Genomic DNA, 17,524 nt, shown 5'->3' with positions numbered 1-17,524 from the left:
TGCAGCACCCATCTTTATATGTCTTTCATGTCTGTAAATTTGCTGCCTGCCTACTCATCCTGTTTATGGAATTCAGCTATTGAAGTAAAAATTACACGCACCTCCTAAGAACACTTACAAGATTGCTCACATCATTTATAAGGTGCATAAAAACAGTTCTTTTATGTTTTTTTAATAATAAAGCAGCTAGAAAGCCCCCCAAAAAATAGAAATCTGTGCCCAACATAAAAAAAAGAAAAATGCATCTATGTAGTATTTTTGCTAGTTATGGGATTAACTACAGATTGGAAATTAAATGGAGCATCTTTTATCTGTGGGAAATAGGACAACTTAATGGTGCAGCTCATGTACGCATGGTGTGACAACAAACTGCTAGATATTGTTCGACTGACTACCCCCAAAGAGACAACAAAAATAACAAAGTCAAGTGTGTTATCAGAAACCTGGGCAAGCTCTCTGTGCACCCAGAAGCCCTGCTACTTCATTTCAAAGTAATGAAAAACTCCTCAAGAGCACCAGGGAATGCTGAGGGTGAGGGTGAACTTTTAGGTGCTGTTTGTACCATTTGCACCTGTGTTACTCACACCTTGATGTATTTATTTGGAAGAAGCAGTTTAGTAGTTACAAACAAGGTAGTTAAAAATGGGTAATTTAATTAAAATCTACATTAGTGTCGCTAAGCTATAACAGTCTGAAAATGAGCACAAAACTTCCTTTTGTTTAACCAAAAAAGACATTTCAAAGAAGTTACATTTTACTTCTCTATCTGTTGAACATGGTATTTAAATTGCTGCTACAAGAATCAGAAGTTTCACATTTCATAACTTATGGAGTCCCAAATAGTGTAAAAATCTTCTATATGAGTTTATTTCAGTATCACTGAAGAACTACTTAAAATTAATGTATTGATCAAGTTTCAAACCAAAAACTAACATTTCAACAGGTTTGTTCCCAAAGCATAAGACTGACAATAGCATGGGCTGTAAACAAAGCAATCAGTAAATCTGGTCCTTTACTTAGAATTGCAACAATTGCTTTCAAAACACCCAGAATAAAACATGACACTGAAAACAGAAATCTTATGTTTTCATCTAAATACAGGAAGCCACAGAAAGAAGAAGTCACTTGAAACTCTAGCAGCAGACAAGAGATTAATATAACCTCTGTTTCATAATCAGTTTCTTCTCTGGCAAATGATTAATAGGTGAGATTTCACCACCTGAAAAGCTGTGGGGTGGGGGAGAGCATGAGAAAAGAGACATCTCTGAACTGCATATTCAAGAACAAGTTGTTTCTCTGCTGGAAACTGACACAGTCATGTGTGCTGTATCATGATGTGGTAGTTAACTCCTGTTTACAGTGGGGAACAGAAATTTTGTCACCATATAATCATAATGGAAGGGAAAAAAATCCTCATCTCCTTCTACACAGACAATCTTGGCAATGAGCACAAATTCCTCAGAACTACAAGCAGTATTTATACCGGCTTCAGTATATAAAGAAATTCTTTAGCAGAGCTCTTTGAACAAATTCTACTATCTTTTGGCATACTTTGTTCCCTTTTCATTCTCTTCTGATTTCCCATTAATTTACACTACACTGAAACAAGCTAGGCAGTCTGTAGAAGCACTGAAGCCTAAGTAGCAACATAGCAATTTTTATTTATAGTTGGCAGCTACTGAGTAGCCACACCAAAATTTTCCTTTTAAAATCTATCTTTCATGCAGAATATAATCATTAACATTGGATATCATAGTCTTCACAGGAGAAAACAAACTTTTATTTTGACTTCTCCTTTGTACATTCAGAACATACACAAGTAGTATGAGAGCTGGCTTGAGGACTACCCCTCAATTTCAGCTTGTGTGAAACCTAAGCCATCTATCATGCCTCCAGCTTTATAGAGATTGAAGACATTCACCAACTCTGTGGAGTAGAAAACTCTACTACAGGACCAGACACCTGAACTTCAGTTTTCCTGGCATGTGTAATTGTTATTTTCTCTCTCTACATCCAAGCCAGCAGTAATGATAACAAACATCAGGCCAGGGACAGTCACCTACAGCAGTCAGCAACATCATCTGCTCCTCAAGTGTTACCATTTCTTCTGCTTCTTGGAATTTTACCTTCTCTCTTGTCTTAGATACTTCCTCCAAGACCTCAGAAGAAACACTCAGCAGCAACAGATGAAATAACAGGCACATATTCCCAGTTTTCTTTAACTGCTGATCCAGTCTCCAAACTTCACTTCTGCACAACACATTATCTATGAAACTCTCCACTTCTCTTCAATTTTACTGAACTGAAGGACTACTGCTTAAATGATAGAATAGTTAGATCAAATCTCTTGGTCAACCACTGTTTCTCAATCCCAACTATAGATGGAGTACAACCTATTTTCTTTCCTAAGGTACTAGTGAAGCTGACCACAAGCATTCTCTCAAATTCACAATTCATTAAGTTATCTGTTTGATATGCCTCCTGGGTTGGTTTTTTTTCATGACTAACAGTTTTCTCATGCCTGCCTCTTATTTAATCACACCTCTGGTGCCTCAACAAGACTCCATACAAAGTATAGAATTTTGATGACATAACCTCTCCTTTTATGGTCTCCATCACACCCAATTCAAGATTCCAGTCTCTTTTGCAACTCTGCCACTCACTTTAGGCAGTTATGTGTATTGACAGAATAATGTGGTACTGTATTTTCAGCACTTCCCTCAAGTTTACCAGGAGTTAGTAAGGTTTCAGAAAGCATCACCAGCAGCACATTAGAGGAGATAAAAGCTCTGCTTTCTCAAGCTGCAGCAAGTACCATTTTATTCTGTTCTGAAACACATTAAAATACCTAAAAATCTGAGGAGCAGTGCTAAAGTAGGAAGGTCAAATCCTCCAAGCACACCTTTTTATTTTTAGCATTGAATTCACATATTAAAAAAAAAAAAAGCCAAGGCAACAGTCTTTTATTTAGACTTATTTCACATTTCTGACACATTACCAAGTAGGTCTTCTCTTGCCCAAAAGCTTCTTTGGTATGTCTCTCCTGATATCACACTTTCCAAGTTCATTTATAAAGTTTTAGCTCCTTCACATTTACAATTCTTTAGATTCTTCCCTCTCACAGAAAGCCAACTGATTCAAAAATAAGGAAAGCTTTACTTTCCAAGCGAAGATCTAAGTACAATTCTAGGTACTTTACCTCTGTCTTAATGCTGCAGTGGTAATTGCATTGTATAACACTCTAAAGATTTAACAGAGTGTTAGTAAGAAGAGATACTTATAACAGCAGATATGACTGAAAAAAAAACCCCAAAGGCATACAGCAGCTTCCCCATATCTCTAAAACCTGTGAGTTCTGCCAATGCATTAATAGGTTTAAAGGATATACGTTCCCATCCCTACTGTAGGCAAAAGCAGAAACTCAAAGAACTTCAAAACCCACAATATTCACCTGTAACAATACCCTGATCTATACATTCAAAGTAATAAGTTTAGCAGTAAATGACAAATTTGTCTTGCTCACAGCAGGGTAGTGGAGAAATAAATTTAAAAGAAGAGACACACAGTGGTTTCAGTATCTTTATCTTGTTCCACCTTAATTCAGCATGACCTAGTTAGCCATGGTAGCAATGATATGCATTCTGGTCCAGAGGACATTTTTATTCCTCTGTCCCTGAAACTATACAAGTAACATAATCTTTTGTTTCCTTTATCTACAGAGCACATTTTTCAATTTCTCTAATACCTTTCTAAGATATGTTTTGAAGCAGGATATACTGTTTATACTGCGTACTGTTTATACTGTCTACAGGTATGTACAGTTTTGATTTCTTCATTAAACTTAGAGTATTATTCCCCCTAGAATGCACAAAGACCAGTGTTCATGTGAGTGCCATGACATTAGACACCATCAAGAAGTTACTCATTTTCAGCTGTCAATTATTCCTTCAGCGGAAGTGAGACTCTGCACATATGTTTAAGACTGATGGGTTGCAACATAAAATGGGTTTACATAAACCATTCTGCAAGAATATTCAAAGCAGGAAATCACTGAAAAGATTCAAATCCTTCCTGTCCCACCACTTTGCAAACCCCTTTCATCACCAGCGGCCACAGCTTTACTATTTCTCACCGTGAAAGCTTCTTCTACATTAAAAAGTTTTATCTTTTGGAAGAGGAGCAGACTTACTGTTTTTAAATTGATGCATTCCTCACTGTAGTTTAAGCTAGAACTAAGAATTTGAAGAACTAAAATAAGACTAAGACCATGTTAAGTCATCAACACACACAGAATTTTATTTTTGAAACTAACAGAAGAGCACCTTAACTATCATTCCTTGTTTTTACAATACACAGCAAGTGGGGCTGGAACAATCCAATAGTCAAAATCAGCAAGAGATGCAGAATTAATCAAAATACTAATCATCTTCTAACACCAGCAGGCATGCTTCCTTAACCAAGTGAAGCACCAGGCTTTCAAAGATTCTCAGGCACAAGCTAGTCTCCATACGAAAAAATAATAAAGTTAGGAGCGAATGCTTAAAGTTAAAAGTTTTAGAGTTATGGTAAGAATAACAGCTATGTTCATATAGCTAAAAATCTACATGGTAGTTGGATCTCACTGATGCATAAAACATCAGTTTCAGTTTTCTACTTTCTCAGAGAAATCAAGTTATGCCCAAAACATCAACGACATCAAAATTTTTACATGCAGCTTAATTTTATGTGCTTTGACAGGCAAAAATAATTCTTATATTTTTTTTCTTACAGAATATGACACTAAACTGAAGCACAAATAATGCCTTCATATTTCCAAAATAGCTTTTTGCAAAAAGTGAAGAATTCTAATAACTATCTATCAGAGACCACTTTTAGTGAGTCCACTCAAATGTACACGATTAGCATGCATTGCACTGAGGGGCAAAGTGAGGAACTGAGTCAAGCACCTTCTCATTCCTTACTAATATGCAGTGTAGTTTTTTGTAATGCAGCAAAATGTGTGCCATAAGTGAATGTTTTTACAAAGCGTTTTTATTGCACACAACTGCTGCTAGGTCATCACTTAAGGCATTTTAGAGTAACTTCTAAGCAACAAAATATTTTTTCCATTTTCTTTGCTATCAGGTAAGTCCCTAAACTAGAAGAAAAAGGTTACAGACACTAAAACAACAGAGATAAAATTACCACTTCATAGGATCCAAATGCACTGAATGTGGATCCACAACTTATACATGCAGGCAACCAATTCCATGTGCCATTAAAGCATTATCCATTAATCAGACAACTGCAACCAGATACCAGTTAGTTTTATCTAATACACAGTGTGTCAAACAGCATCCAATAATATTTCAAAAAATATGGAAAATGTAACTAATAATGGAGAGGAAAAAGCAGAGAAAGTAGGAAACTGTTAAATTCTGCTCTTAAAATCTCTGAAGACCAGTGAATCATCTCTCTTGAAAGTGTTCTAAAGACTAACACAGTGCATGTAATCAAACTACAACAAGTAGCATGCTGAGTTCATCCCCTGCACAAAAAGAATCTTGCTGACACAGGATGTGCCAAATTAAAATACAATTTTATTGTAAAAAAATTAAAAGAAAAACCAAAGTGACATCACACTAGTAATCCACTAGATCAACAGACACTCAGGTCTCTCAGAAGAAATGCAAAAGTATGTTGAAGTACTCGACACCACCACTGAGATTATGGCATACAAGTCATTCAAGATGATCACAAAAAAAAAAAGAAAAAAGAAGTGTTTGCATTTCAAATTTCAATGAAATTTAAATCTTTTAATGCTTTGGAAAAACTATTGGTACTTCTCTTTTGCTCCTCCATCTAGCAGTACACTTTCGATGATTAAACTGTCAGTCCAATGATAAGTGGGCAGCACTTCCAGCAATTTGTCAGCAGTCTTGATGTCAAAATTCAATCATTTCTTTTTGCAAGAAGAGCCTGCAAAACTCCTTTTGTGGGCAGTTGTAAGGTTTCTATCAAAGTGACTTCAAAACCAAATAGAGCATACTCATCTGTTCTCTTTGTGTAAATGTCAACAGAAAGCTTTAAAGTGCTTTATTATTGGTGGAACATTGCAACTCACATGTTTTCTAATCTAGCAGCTTTAGTATGCTTACTTGGCAAAGAAATAGCTGGTTTCATTCACTGCAATTTTAACAGTCTTCACTGTTAACACCAGTGCTGTTTGCTACTACTGCTGATGCAGCAGAAATAGCAATGCTAGGAAAAAAACAAGTAATCTTTAATATTGTGCCACATGGACTTGTACCCCGCATGCATCATCAGTACACGATCTAAAATGCTGGCAAGCATTTACACTCCCCACCCCTGATATTAAAACAGTGAAATGCCTGAGCATCACGCAAACAAGATTCATAGCAGCCATCCCTCTGAGACCAACACAGAGTTTAAAAAAAAAAATAGACTCAGGATCAAGCAAAGCTGATAAAACAGACTACTGACAAATTTTCAATTTTGGTCCAAAGTATGACACTGAACATAATAAACTGGTGTTTTTAAAACAGTCATGCATTTGTTTACACTCACTAAAACTTGCATTTAAGTTATTTAACATTATGGGATGTCAGAAAGGCCAGAGCAGGTCAGAAAAACTCCATCAATCCATCATTAGAGTTGCCAGCGGCAATCTGCATTTGCTTAAAAGAATTATATAAAGAAGATTAAATATACTCTCCTCATTTTCTTGGTAAGCTCCAAAAGCTGTACATTTGAGATGAAGTTCTTGTATTTGTCTCATCATACCCCAGCACAATGCTCCAAAAATCTAAATATCTTTAACATAAAAATCAGTTTATAAGTTCCCAAGAGGATACTTTAAAGAACTTTTCAGCAGTCTACTTGGCATATTCAACTAACATAATACAGCAGCTGTCATACACTATCCATCCACACCCAAATGAGCAGCACTGGAAAATGGAAAGTTCTTTGAGGTGAGTAATTACCTGATGGAGAAAAAACAGTAAAGCCAAAGTCCCTCAGCAGAGCATGACTTCTGAAGCAGATTTGGTGGCTCATATTAGCATCAGGTTTAACTATCACCCTCTCAAAAATCTACTCTACCTCCCTTTAGCAGCAAGTTACTCCTAAATACTTACAGAATAACAGAATCAATTAGGCTGGAAAAGCTGGGGCCAAACACACCAACATATCAACTAGATCACAGCATCAAATGCCATGTCCAGTCTTTCCTTAAACTATGTCCTCTTGTCCTGCCTCTGGCTGCCTGGGAGAAGAGGCCAAGCCCACCAGGCCACATCCTCCTTTCAGGGAGCTGCAGACAGTGATAAGGTCTCCCTGAGCCTCCTTTTCTCCAGGCTAAACACCTCCAGCTGATCCTCCTCTGGAGGACTTCTGCTCCAGACCCTTCACCAGCCCTGCTGCCCTCTGGACTCACTCCAGCTCCTCCCGTTCTTCCTTAGTTACAGGCAGCACAGCTAAAGGAACACGAAGCTTCTAGAGCTATTCTAAGTTCTTGTCTGTTTGTTTTCCTTTCCACACCCCGCAGCATCAACCAAATGTCTGTCAGGTAACCGTAATTGTAAACAACTTGAATATCTTAGATGTGGGAGAATCTGCAGTAATACTACTCTCTGTGAACCACTAATCACCAGAAAGATTAAAGAAAGGAGCCATCTATGAGATTTAAACAACAGCCTTAACTGGGTGCACTTTAAAAACATCAGCTTGACAGCATCAACTCAGACAGAACTTCCACGGTTTTAGTTCCTCAGGTGGGTATTTTCTACAAAAAACATGTTACCTCAGTTTACTGTCTTCTTTTTGAAATTGATCTTTGTGAGCAATGTAGATTGACTGGTCTGCAATGGATCTTCTCTACCCGCACACAATCCCACGCTCCCTTCACACCAGAATCACTGCTGTCCACTTTCCACAGGTATTTTCCGCATTTGAAATAGTGTATTTACATTCAACAACTATAAAGTTCTGCAACAGGAAGCTCTCCAGTAAAGACAGATCATTCTCTCAAAACATATGCTGAGCACTTCAGAACAGAACAGCCTAATTAATATCAGAATCACACAGATACCAGCACTAAAATCCCACCCTATGCTATTCTGCCAGTAAGTGCAAGAAGTGCATAAAAGTAAAGGGCAAGACACTATTTTACAACTTTTAAAACAAATTTGTGGTATAGACCCTTCTAAATAATGAGTTGTGAAGTTTACTGTAAAATTAAAATTACAATTGAGTTACTCAAACTTTAGAATTGCTTATTCTTGGAACTGAGAAGCAAAAACTACTAATAGAACTCCACTTGCAAACTAAATAGCAGCACCATTTTCTTTCCCATATTGCAGGATGCACCTTAAGACTCACCAATTTCAAAGAGCACCCTAGAGCACATGCAGAGTTATTTTCTCAGTCTTTGGGAACTATCCACAATGATCCTCCACAGTCAGCAATTACAAGGAAGCGTTCCATTGGTTTATGTACTCTTTGTCTTTTGTATGAAAGGAGAGAGGGATTTTTTAACTTCCATGACCACCCAAAAATAATTATCTATTCACTAACACAGTGATGTTAGTGAATAGATGTTCTCTCTTTCACTAATTGTTTTAAGGCCAAATTTCATACATTTTAACATACAAAGGCAATCTGAAGAAACATAAAACTTGGTTGCTTATATAAAGTATTTCAGGAAATGCTGGGAAGTGAAGATGCACATCCTTCTGTGTTCCATCCATTTTCCCCAATTTTGTATGTATTTCTGCCTCACAAAACTGAATCTTCTACAGTTTATGCACACAGTGATCACTGGATACACTGAAAACCACCAGATGCCCATATGCTTCATGGGATAAAGGGGAGAAAAAAATTAGACATTATTAGCTGATTAGTTGTGAAGTACTGACATAATGCATTCTTTAGTAAAAGAATGTATAAAAACTATACTGCTACTGAGATGCCGATGAAAGCACTTCATAATCATAAAAACTTGTATTTAGGCACTATAGGTATTGTATCAGTGACATCGAAAAAAACTGATTGTTGGTTATTAACTAAAGAATTTACCTAATCTGTAAGAAACATCAAAATGTGAGAAAGCAAGCATAGCTAGAGATAATTGGCTTAGTTAATAAGTGAACATGTCCAATTCTAACCTGCTAGCATGTCAAAACAAAGCTATTCCAGTACATGTAAGAAATGTCCTTCTCTATGTATTTCTGAAGAGCAATTTCATAAGAGGCTGACCTGACAGCTTTCATCACTTCAGCTGGAACCTAATCCATCTGAATAGGACTGACTAGTGCCTCTCATTCCCAATTTACTTTTTCTTAGCTGATCACGTACAACAGTAACACAATCCCACTTTTATACACACTGCTCCCCATCACACAGCATTGCTGTAAATGCTGCCCTACCTATCTCTGCCAGCATTTTATTCACAAGACTAAGAAAGCAACCATTTTTGGTTGTCAAGTACCAGCACTGACAAGTCAGTCATCCACAACATTAAATACATTAATTATTGCACTGCTCTGATATAAATTACATTGCAAAGATACATTGTGCAACTCCAAATTAACTTCTAAGTATTGGAAGAATTCCCAGAGTTAGTCAGTACATAAACAAGATCTCTATTTAATCCTAATCTCTACTTAACAAAATACATAACCAACACCATAGCTTCAGAAATTTGACAACACAGCTGACCAAACTACAACCCTAAATTCAGCATTACCCACCTGTGTTAAAAGATTTTCTATATATCCAACACACCTGAAAACTCTTGAGCTGGATATAGAATAACCAATCATGTACTCATGCAGGAAAAATTTACTTCTGCAGTAAATATTCCATCCAGATACATTAGTCCAATTTTTATGACTTATGCCATATTTCAAACACATTGAAGAATTTTTTAAAAACTTTTTAAAAAATGAAAGTCTTTAATACATATGACAAGTTTATCACAGACAGACAGCACTAGACTAATACTATGAGTGCTCAAGAAACAGAGCAATGCTAAATTGGGTTTCCCATGGACTACTCTGCATAAAATTTAACTAAAGAAATTTGGTTAAAACATGGCAGGGAAGTTGGAACTAAATGATCTTTAAGGTCCCTCCAACCAAAACCATTCTATAACTATGAAATAGGTACTCCTAGAAAAGCTCTTCAAGGTATAAGCTAAAACAAAGTGACAACAGCTGTGCCAAAAGTAGAACTGATTAAAAGAAGGTTGTCAAAACATGATTAAAAAAATCTACTAAGAACAATACACATGCTAAGAGGAACAGGTTTTACAAGGTTTTACCTTACTGCAAATTGTAATTTCTTACATAAACACAACCAGTGACAAAAATTTATACATGAGAAATGTAACCAGTGAAAAAATTTTAGTAATGTCATTAATTACTTTAACCAAGGTGTTGAAAGGAATTTAAAAATGCTTGTATTTATGCTAGGTAATACATAAAGAAAACACTACTTAAATATTGCCACTGAGTTCCTCTGTTACAACTGTTAAACAACTTCAATATCACATTGAAGTGATTAAGATAACCAGTCAGCTTTGAAAAGCTGATCATTTTTCATCAATGTTGAGGGAGAAAAAAAACTGTGCTTGAGTTCACTGCAAATACATACACCTCAATAATCCTCTAAAAGATAAATATACCTATGTAAACATGGTTCTCCAGGGAAGTGAAACCTGGCAACAATCAAACTAAATCTCACATGATTGAGACCCAAATTCAAGGTTAAAAAAGTAGGCTGCTGGCAACTGTAATTTTTCCTAAAGCTGAGTACTTTTTCCAGACTTGAACATAAATCAAAATGAAGTGACATATTAGCATACTAATCTAATTGTTATCCATCCTTTTGTACCACACATTAGTTCAGCCATCTGACTCAACACGTTACCACCCAGCAGGAAATCAGCAAGGCAACTAACTCTTTCTAAACATGCAGAGCCAGCAAAACCTTAGAGAATTGACTACAGCTACCATCATCACCCTCTGACAAAGTCAGAAATAAGAACATTGCTACTTACATTTCTTTTACTGCAGTGAAAGGTATTAACTGTTATTTGTCCTGTTCTATTTTTTATTTATTTTATTTTTTATTCCACATAGCGAATTGAATGTTCAACTTAATTGCAATTGAATATGTAACAACCTACTTAGATCATCTTAAAGTTTCATTTCTGTCAAGAAAAAAGCCTCCATTAAGAGTATTTTTATACTACAACAAAATCCCATTGACTGTCAGAGGTCCAAGCAGAGTCACATTCTTTTTGCTCCTTTACATGACAAACAGATACCTGCTTTTCAAAAACTACAGTGCTACCTGCTCTATTAGGTGGATTCTCATTACAACCAACACACAACTAGTTCACCCCCTTCAATCATAACAGAGCTTTCACTCACAATAATGAGAATATTGCTAGCCTGCCTACTATGTGAACAGAAGTTAGTATTTGGTTAGTAGTACAACTCTAGAAGTAATAAGAATAAAATAGACTAGGTTGAACCTTCTAATCATCCTCCTTTTTCATTTTACACACAGTATTTGATTTGCAGGTAACATCAGTTCTCCATTAGGCAGATTTCCCTTGACAGGTGAGGGAGCCAGAGTCAAAACGGCCCTCAGAGTATTTGGGTCAGCACAAGTGTGAGATACCCTGGAGATGTCCTTGTAAAGTACATGGGTAACTCAGGCCCTTTGACAGGAGATTCCAAGTGGCATGGATATGTGCACTCTCACAACAGCAATCCACTCAAATGTAATAAAACAAAACCACAGTCTTTCCTCAAAAAACAACAATTGCACACTCTTCAAGAATGTGAAGAGGTGACTATCCCTTGATAAGCTACTACTAGTATTTTTAGAGTTGCACAATGTAACTATCCTGGGAACTATGACAATATTATCATATACTCTTGGTTCTAAAACAGCAAAAAATGCCATTATTAACTGAAATAATTTTTCAGATTTCTAATCCTCAATCACTATTATTAATCAGTAACAATTATTGTTATTACTGCATATTCAGGCCCTGCCTTGTGACACCACATCAATAAAATATCACCCTCAACAATAAGCCCGATGCTTCTTTCCATGTAAATAAATATGCACTGTCTTCGTCTATAACTTACTGCCTAAGTTAACATTCGTTTGCTCAACACCAAGAGGCATTTTCTAAAAAGTCTGAATTGCACTCTGCTAGGAAGCAGACCTTTATGAACAATCTTGTGAAACACTATAAAGTAATGAAAGATGTGATCTTTCCCCTATGATATTCAAGATCTGACCAAACAAAAAAAACCTAGTAATGCTTTAGAGAACTGCTGCCTGAGACTCCCCCAGGATCAGAAACATCATTCTTCCAAAACAAGCATGCCTGAAAGTTCTCATCTGTGTGCATCTTATGGATCACTTTTACTGCCACAAAACAACTGCACTCCTATCTGGTAGCTTGCTAAATTCAACCAGTCAGCTAGGCTGGCATTTTTCCATCCAAAGACCTCTGCCACATGAAATAAGGTATTAACTGACAGCAACAGAAGATACAGTCCTGCAGCATAGGAGGAATGAGACCATTTGCCTCTGGGTTTCACAGATATTTCCTGACAGCAAAGACATGGCAAGACTCCAAAACTTTGGGTTTACTCCAGGCTCTGGAAAACAGTTTCCTCTAGCAGACACATTGATTCTGTTTTCCTCATCCCAAACCTTCTCCTACTCCCCAACTGTCTTTTGTCCACACTCAAGTCCCATCTCCCACCTATGGAAGATACAATTCTTCAGTTAGTTCTAGTGTTCACCCAACCTCACTCTCACTGCATTCTTCCAAAGAGTCCACAAACCACAAAGGACGGCTACACCTACACACTATTGTGCTCTAACACAGCATCTTCCTATCTAAGAAACAACAGCTTCATAAAAGTTGAGATTGCAGAAGAAAGCCATGTTTTTGCTTACAACACTGGAAACTCAGCCTGTTCTCCCAAGTCCGTTCCCCAAACCACAGAAACTCACAATTGCAATTACATGGCTTTCTCAGGTTGGAGTAAAGCATCCCTGTCCTATAAGATACCTCAGTAAGGGAGATTATTGCATGGAGGTACAGCAAGATAACCTTTTTGTGCTCAAATCTAAACAGGATCAATCTCATTTAAATCTAGGCAGACTTCCAGACAAAACGATAAAAGTACTCACTTTAGCAATCTCTCGCAGAAAAATGTTTAAGTGCATTTTGTTTTAAAATACTAGGACTTTTTTTGCCATGTTCATTCTTGAAAAGTTTTTCACTGCTTTAATTGAATCCTAAACCACACGCTTGGCATGAAAAACTTCAGGTACTTCTGCAAAGTTAAAACAGCAGAAGAGGCCATTTAGTGGAATGCATACTGCAAGCTTAATCAAAAGTTGTATCAGAGCTATTTAAAATATAAATGATAGTACAGCACATTCCAGAGATCCTATCTGCAGCTTTACATTACATGATTCATCCATTTCTTCAGAAACACACCCATACTCTGAATGACTGAAAAAAGATTTCAACTTATTCACTAGAAATACAAGGATTACTGGTACCATGTTAATAGTGTATTTCTTTTCAGTGTCATAGTGTTTGGTACCAGATACTACAGTGAAAAGATAAAAGTCACTATTTTAATTTTGTTTCATGGTTTATCTCACACATCTTAAGAACCACTCCTAGTAAAACTCAAAAAACACCAAGGATCCCACAGAAACATCCCTCCCTACCCTTCCCCCTCTCTCTCCACCCCTGCTACCTGCCCCCATGCCCTCACTATGCTAAGATGTATTTCAGCTTTAAATACAGGGCATCAAAATGGAACTGAGATGAGGCCTCAACTACACACCAGCTTACACTACTGCTTCCAGCATTTATTGCCAGAACTATATTCCACCCAAGCAGATGAGGCATCACTCATTAAATCCCAGGCATGCACGACTAGCAGTGGTGTATAGCTGAGGCTACATTACCAGAAGGGAAATAAAATTTTAACACATACTGTATTGAGCAGGAGTAGAAAAGTTTCAGTTTTTTCCTCCAATTAACATTCCAGACTTGTTTTTATAAGCTTTGAGTAAAAAAGCAGCTAAAATCTGAAACAACCTTTAAGGCTTCCATTTTCTTTTACTTTCTGTCTCTTCAACTCTTCTTTTCCACCTGTTCTTACATACTGGCTGCAAGGGGAAGCTTCTTTTTTTGTAATCATCTTTGAAGGATAACGAAAAAAGCAAACGGTAAATAGACAATCCCCTCCTGCCACTAGACCTGCAGAACATCTGGTAAGGAGGCTTGACTGCTTTCAATTACTTTGCACAGTGGAAAAACACCAAAAAAACCCCAAAAAACCAAAACCAAAACAAAATGAAACTCAAACACACACACACACACACACAAAAACTCCACTGAAAAACAGAGGTTTTTGGGGTCCTGTGACACTTTCAGAACTCATTTCAATGTGATTTTCCTACAGAGCATGGAACCACACTATCACACCATAAAGTGTTCCTGGAAGTATCAAAAAGCACTCTGGGTAAAGTCTATAAAGCTCCACACAATGTAGTGAAGAACTAGAAATACAACCAGTAACTCTAGTTATAATTACTATTCAAAACAGCCTGGATGCATGGTGGATGTATTTCAGCTTGACAGGGAAAGTTTACATGACTAATATTCTATTAGTTTCCCTCATTACTGTGGCCAATATAAAATTAAAACATCTGAGCAGGTATATTTCCTTAGCTTTAAGAAGGAGCAGAAGCCTTGGAATCAACTCTCGTGATTCCTCTAAAAACTTTGACAAAATACTTTAACACTGAACTGCAAATTGCAGCTGTACAGTTCAAAAGGAGACTGAACACTGGGAGCTTTGCACTCCATTTAGGTGTCGCCCATGATCCCAACTTCTCTTCAAGGAGCAAATTAAAAAAATAAATAAATAAACAATCACAATGTTTTTGGGAACAATCTGTCACCTGCAACACCTCTCCTGTAGGTCAGTACTGAAATGAAAGTGAAACATGAAGATATTGCTGACTGCATGATGAAGCACCTCATCACATCCTCACAACTTCCTATACTGGGAGGAGATCCTAAACTAAAGTTTTTTAGTTGATATCAATATAGAAGAACATTCTGCAATGAAATTAAGAGACCAGTGTACTTAAGCAACCCACTTCTCTTATTTACCACAACCTCACCAAATTATTTCAAAATTGTGAATCAGACAGTTTGCACTGGAGAAACCTACTTAAATTTACATTGTTTCTGCCAAAAGTCAGAGAATTGACTTTTGATCTCTCAGAGAAATACCAGCAGTTAGTAAAACCAGGAAGTAAATTCAGTTTCCTACCTCCTTCTATTCCTTTTTCATTCTTGAAAAAAACCTAATCAAAAGACAATTTTACAGAATTCTAATTTTACAGAATCACACCCTGACCTTAACAAACAAACAGCTCTAAGCAAACAATCTTTTCTTTAGTAAATAATCTGTTTCTAACACTATTCTGTCTGGTGAAGAACATGAAAGATAAAAAGTTGCATGGGAGAAGATGTTTTTTGCTTTGTTTTTAAAAACATCGCAATGAAATACCAAGAACAACAAGAACAAAACTGGACTTCAAGATGTTCATGAAGTTTTCTCAAAAGACATTACCAATCAGTTGAACTGATTTTAGCACAACCAAATGCACAGATCAATTCCTTAACTTGGGAATCATTAGATGCCCTATCTAAAATTCTTTGTGAATGACAAATGTTAAGGTATGTTATTTACTAGAGAGAAACTGAAAACAGCTTTACAAACTCAGTCAACAAAGAAAAACAGAAACTAAACTATGAAGAGTAATGCTGCAGGAAACAAAACTTATGAAAACTATGAAATGTTAGTACAGATTGAGACTCTACAGGATGACTGGAATAAAAAATGCAGCAGATTAAATCCCATGCTACACAAAAGCAAACTGAGGGGGGGGGAAAATGTGCTCTCTTACACCTAATGGTGTAAAGAGAGCTAAGGTTCAACACTAACAACTCAAAATACAGCGCACGTCATTCTGAGAGGGATAATAAAGACATTTAAAAAACAATTAGTATTAGGACCCCTAAAGAAACAGAACTGAGAACAAGAAACACAGTACACTTAAAATAAAACAATGGTTATCACTACTAAGTGAGCAGTACAGAACACACAAGTTTCAATAAATAAGAAGGCCAAAAGACAGTCTTCATTGCAGTTTTTGATAATATCAAGACTTTTTGTACTGTTCACTGTACAGAATATCTTGCATCACCTCAAGAAAAAGCTTTCTGAAAGCTTAAAATGTAGGTATCAGTAAGGGGAAGTAGAAAAATGAGGTGGAAGTAGACAGCATAATATATCTGGTTACAAGCACAGACCTAAGAAAACCAGTTTAGTGAAAAGATAAAGAAGACAAGAGCAGATGAATGGCATAAAGAAAGCCACTGAAGTCAATTTCCCTTGTTAAAACTCAAGGTGAAAACCACAGTGGATCAAACGAAGGCTGCAAAAGGAAACCCATTTTGATATACTACAGACAATACTGGCAAACTGCAAACACAGCTACAGAGGGCAAACACCAGTGTAATCACTGTTTCTGGAAATAGGCCAATAGGTGCCTAAGTGCACCACACACACACAAAAAATGAAAAAAAGTTAGAATGGGAGTTTTCTCTGTGCTGATACATGCAAAAAACAAAATAAAAGAGTAGGAAAAAATTAACTTGAAAATCAATCTACACCAGTTTGAAGATAACTGAGTATTAACCATACACTGCACTGAAAGTAAAAGGCTACTACTGGTAGTTTTGTTACACCTTACCATTAGTTGTAACACACAATACAACTCATTTTTAGGAGGATATTGAATTATTTTGGTTTTCAGGTTTTATGTTGGTTTGATTTTAAATCTGAAACTGAGCAAAGGTGAATGGCAATACAGAAGCCTAAGTCTACACAGACATTTAAGCAACAGGAAGAAAGAACGGTGGAAAAGAAAGGTTAATGATAACCAAATGGAAGATGCCAAGAACAGTAACAGCGAGCTGTATGAAATTATTCCTGTTCCTTTTATAGAAGAAAAAAAATGCATAGTTAAGAAGGCAACATATCACTCATCTCAGAAAAGAACTGCTTATCTTGAGAAAGTTGTAAAAAATAGATTAAAAAATGACAATACCAAGAAAGTTCACTACTCTGGAAGAAGGAGACTACATATCCCAAACTACGCACAGAAGTCCGGAAGAAATTAGATAAAGTCAGGTTTGCTATACCAATTCTCCTTCCTTTGGAGGGTAAGAAGAGTTACTAATATTAACAACACACTGCTGCTGAAAAATGAAGTTTCTTAACACCTCTCACACCAGCTCTGTCTTACTAGGCCAATTCAACTCACTAATCAAGCAAAAGACTATTCTTAGTCATTTTCTGGTTTGCTTGATTAGCCTTCTTCCAGG

The 17,524-nt window shown here is 36.6% G+C and overlaps 1 protein-coding gene across 7 annotated transcripts in view; it reads right to left on the bottom strand.

Moving 5' to 3' along the window:
* The window catches only part of QKI (QKI, KH domain containing RNA binding), a 143,281-nt gene that overhangs the window by 107,444 nt on the left and 18,313 nt on the right, over positions 1-17,524 (bottom strand). The gene's annotated exons all lie outside the window — the stretch shown is intronic.

Source organism: Melozone crissalis, unplaced genomic scaffold, assembly GCF_028551555.1.
Source record: "Melozone crissalis strain CALT ecotype California unplaced genomic scaffold, PUWL_Pcris_2 ptg000027l_1, whole genome shotgun sequence".
In the NCBI taxonomy this organism is placed as follows: domain Eukaryota; kingdom Metazoa; phylum Chordata; class Aves; order Passeriformes; family Passerellidae; genus Melozone; species Melozone crissalis.
This window is presented reverse-complemented; position numbering and strand designations above follow the sequence as displayed.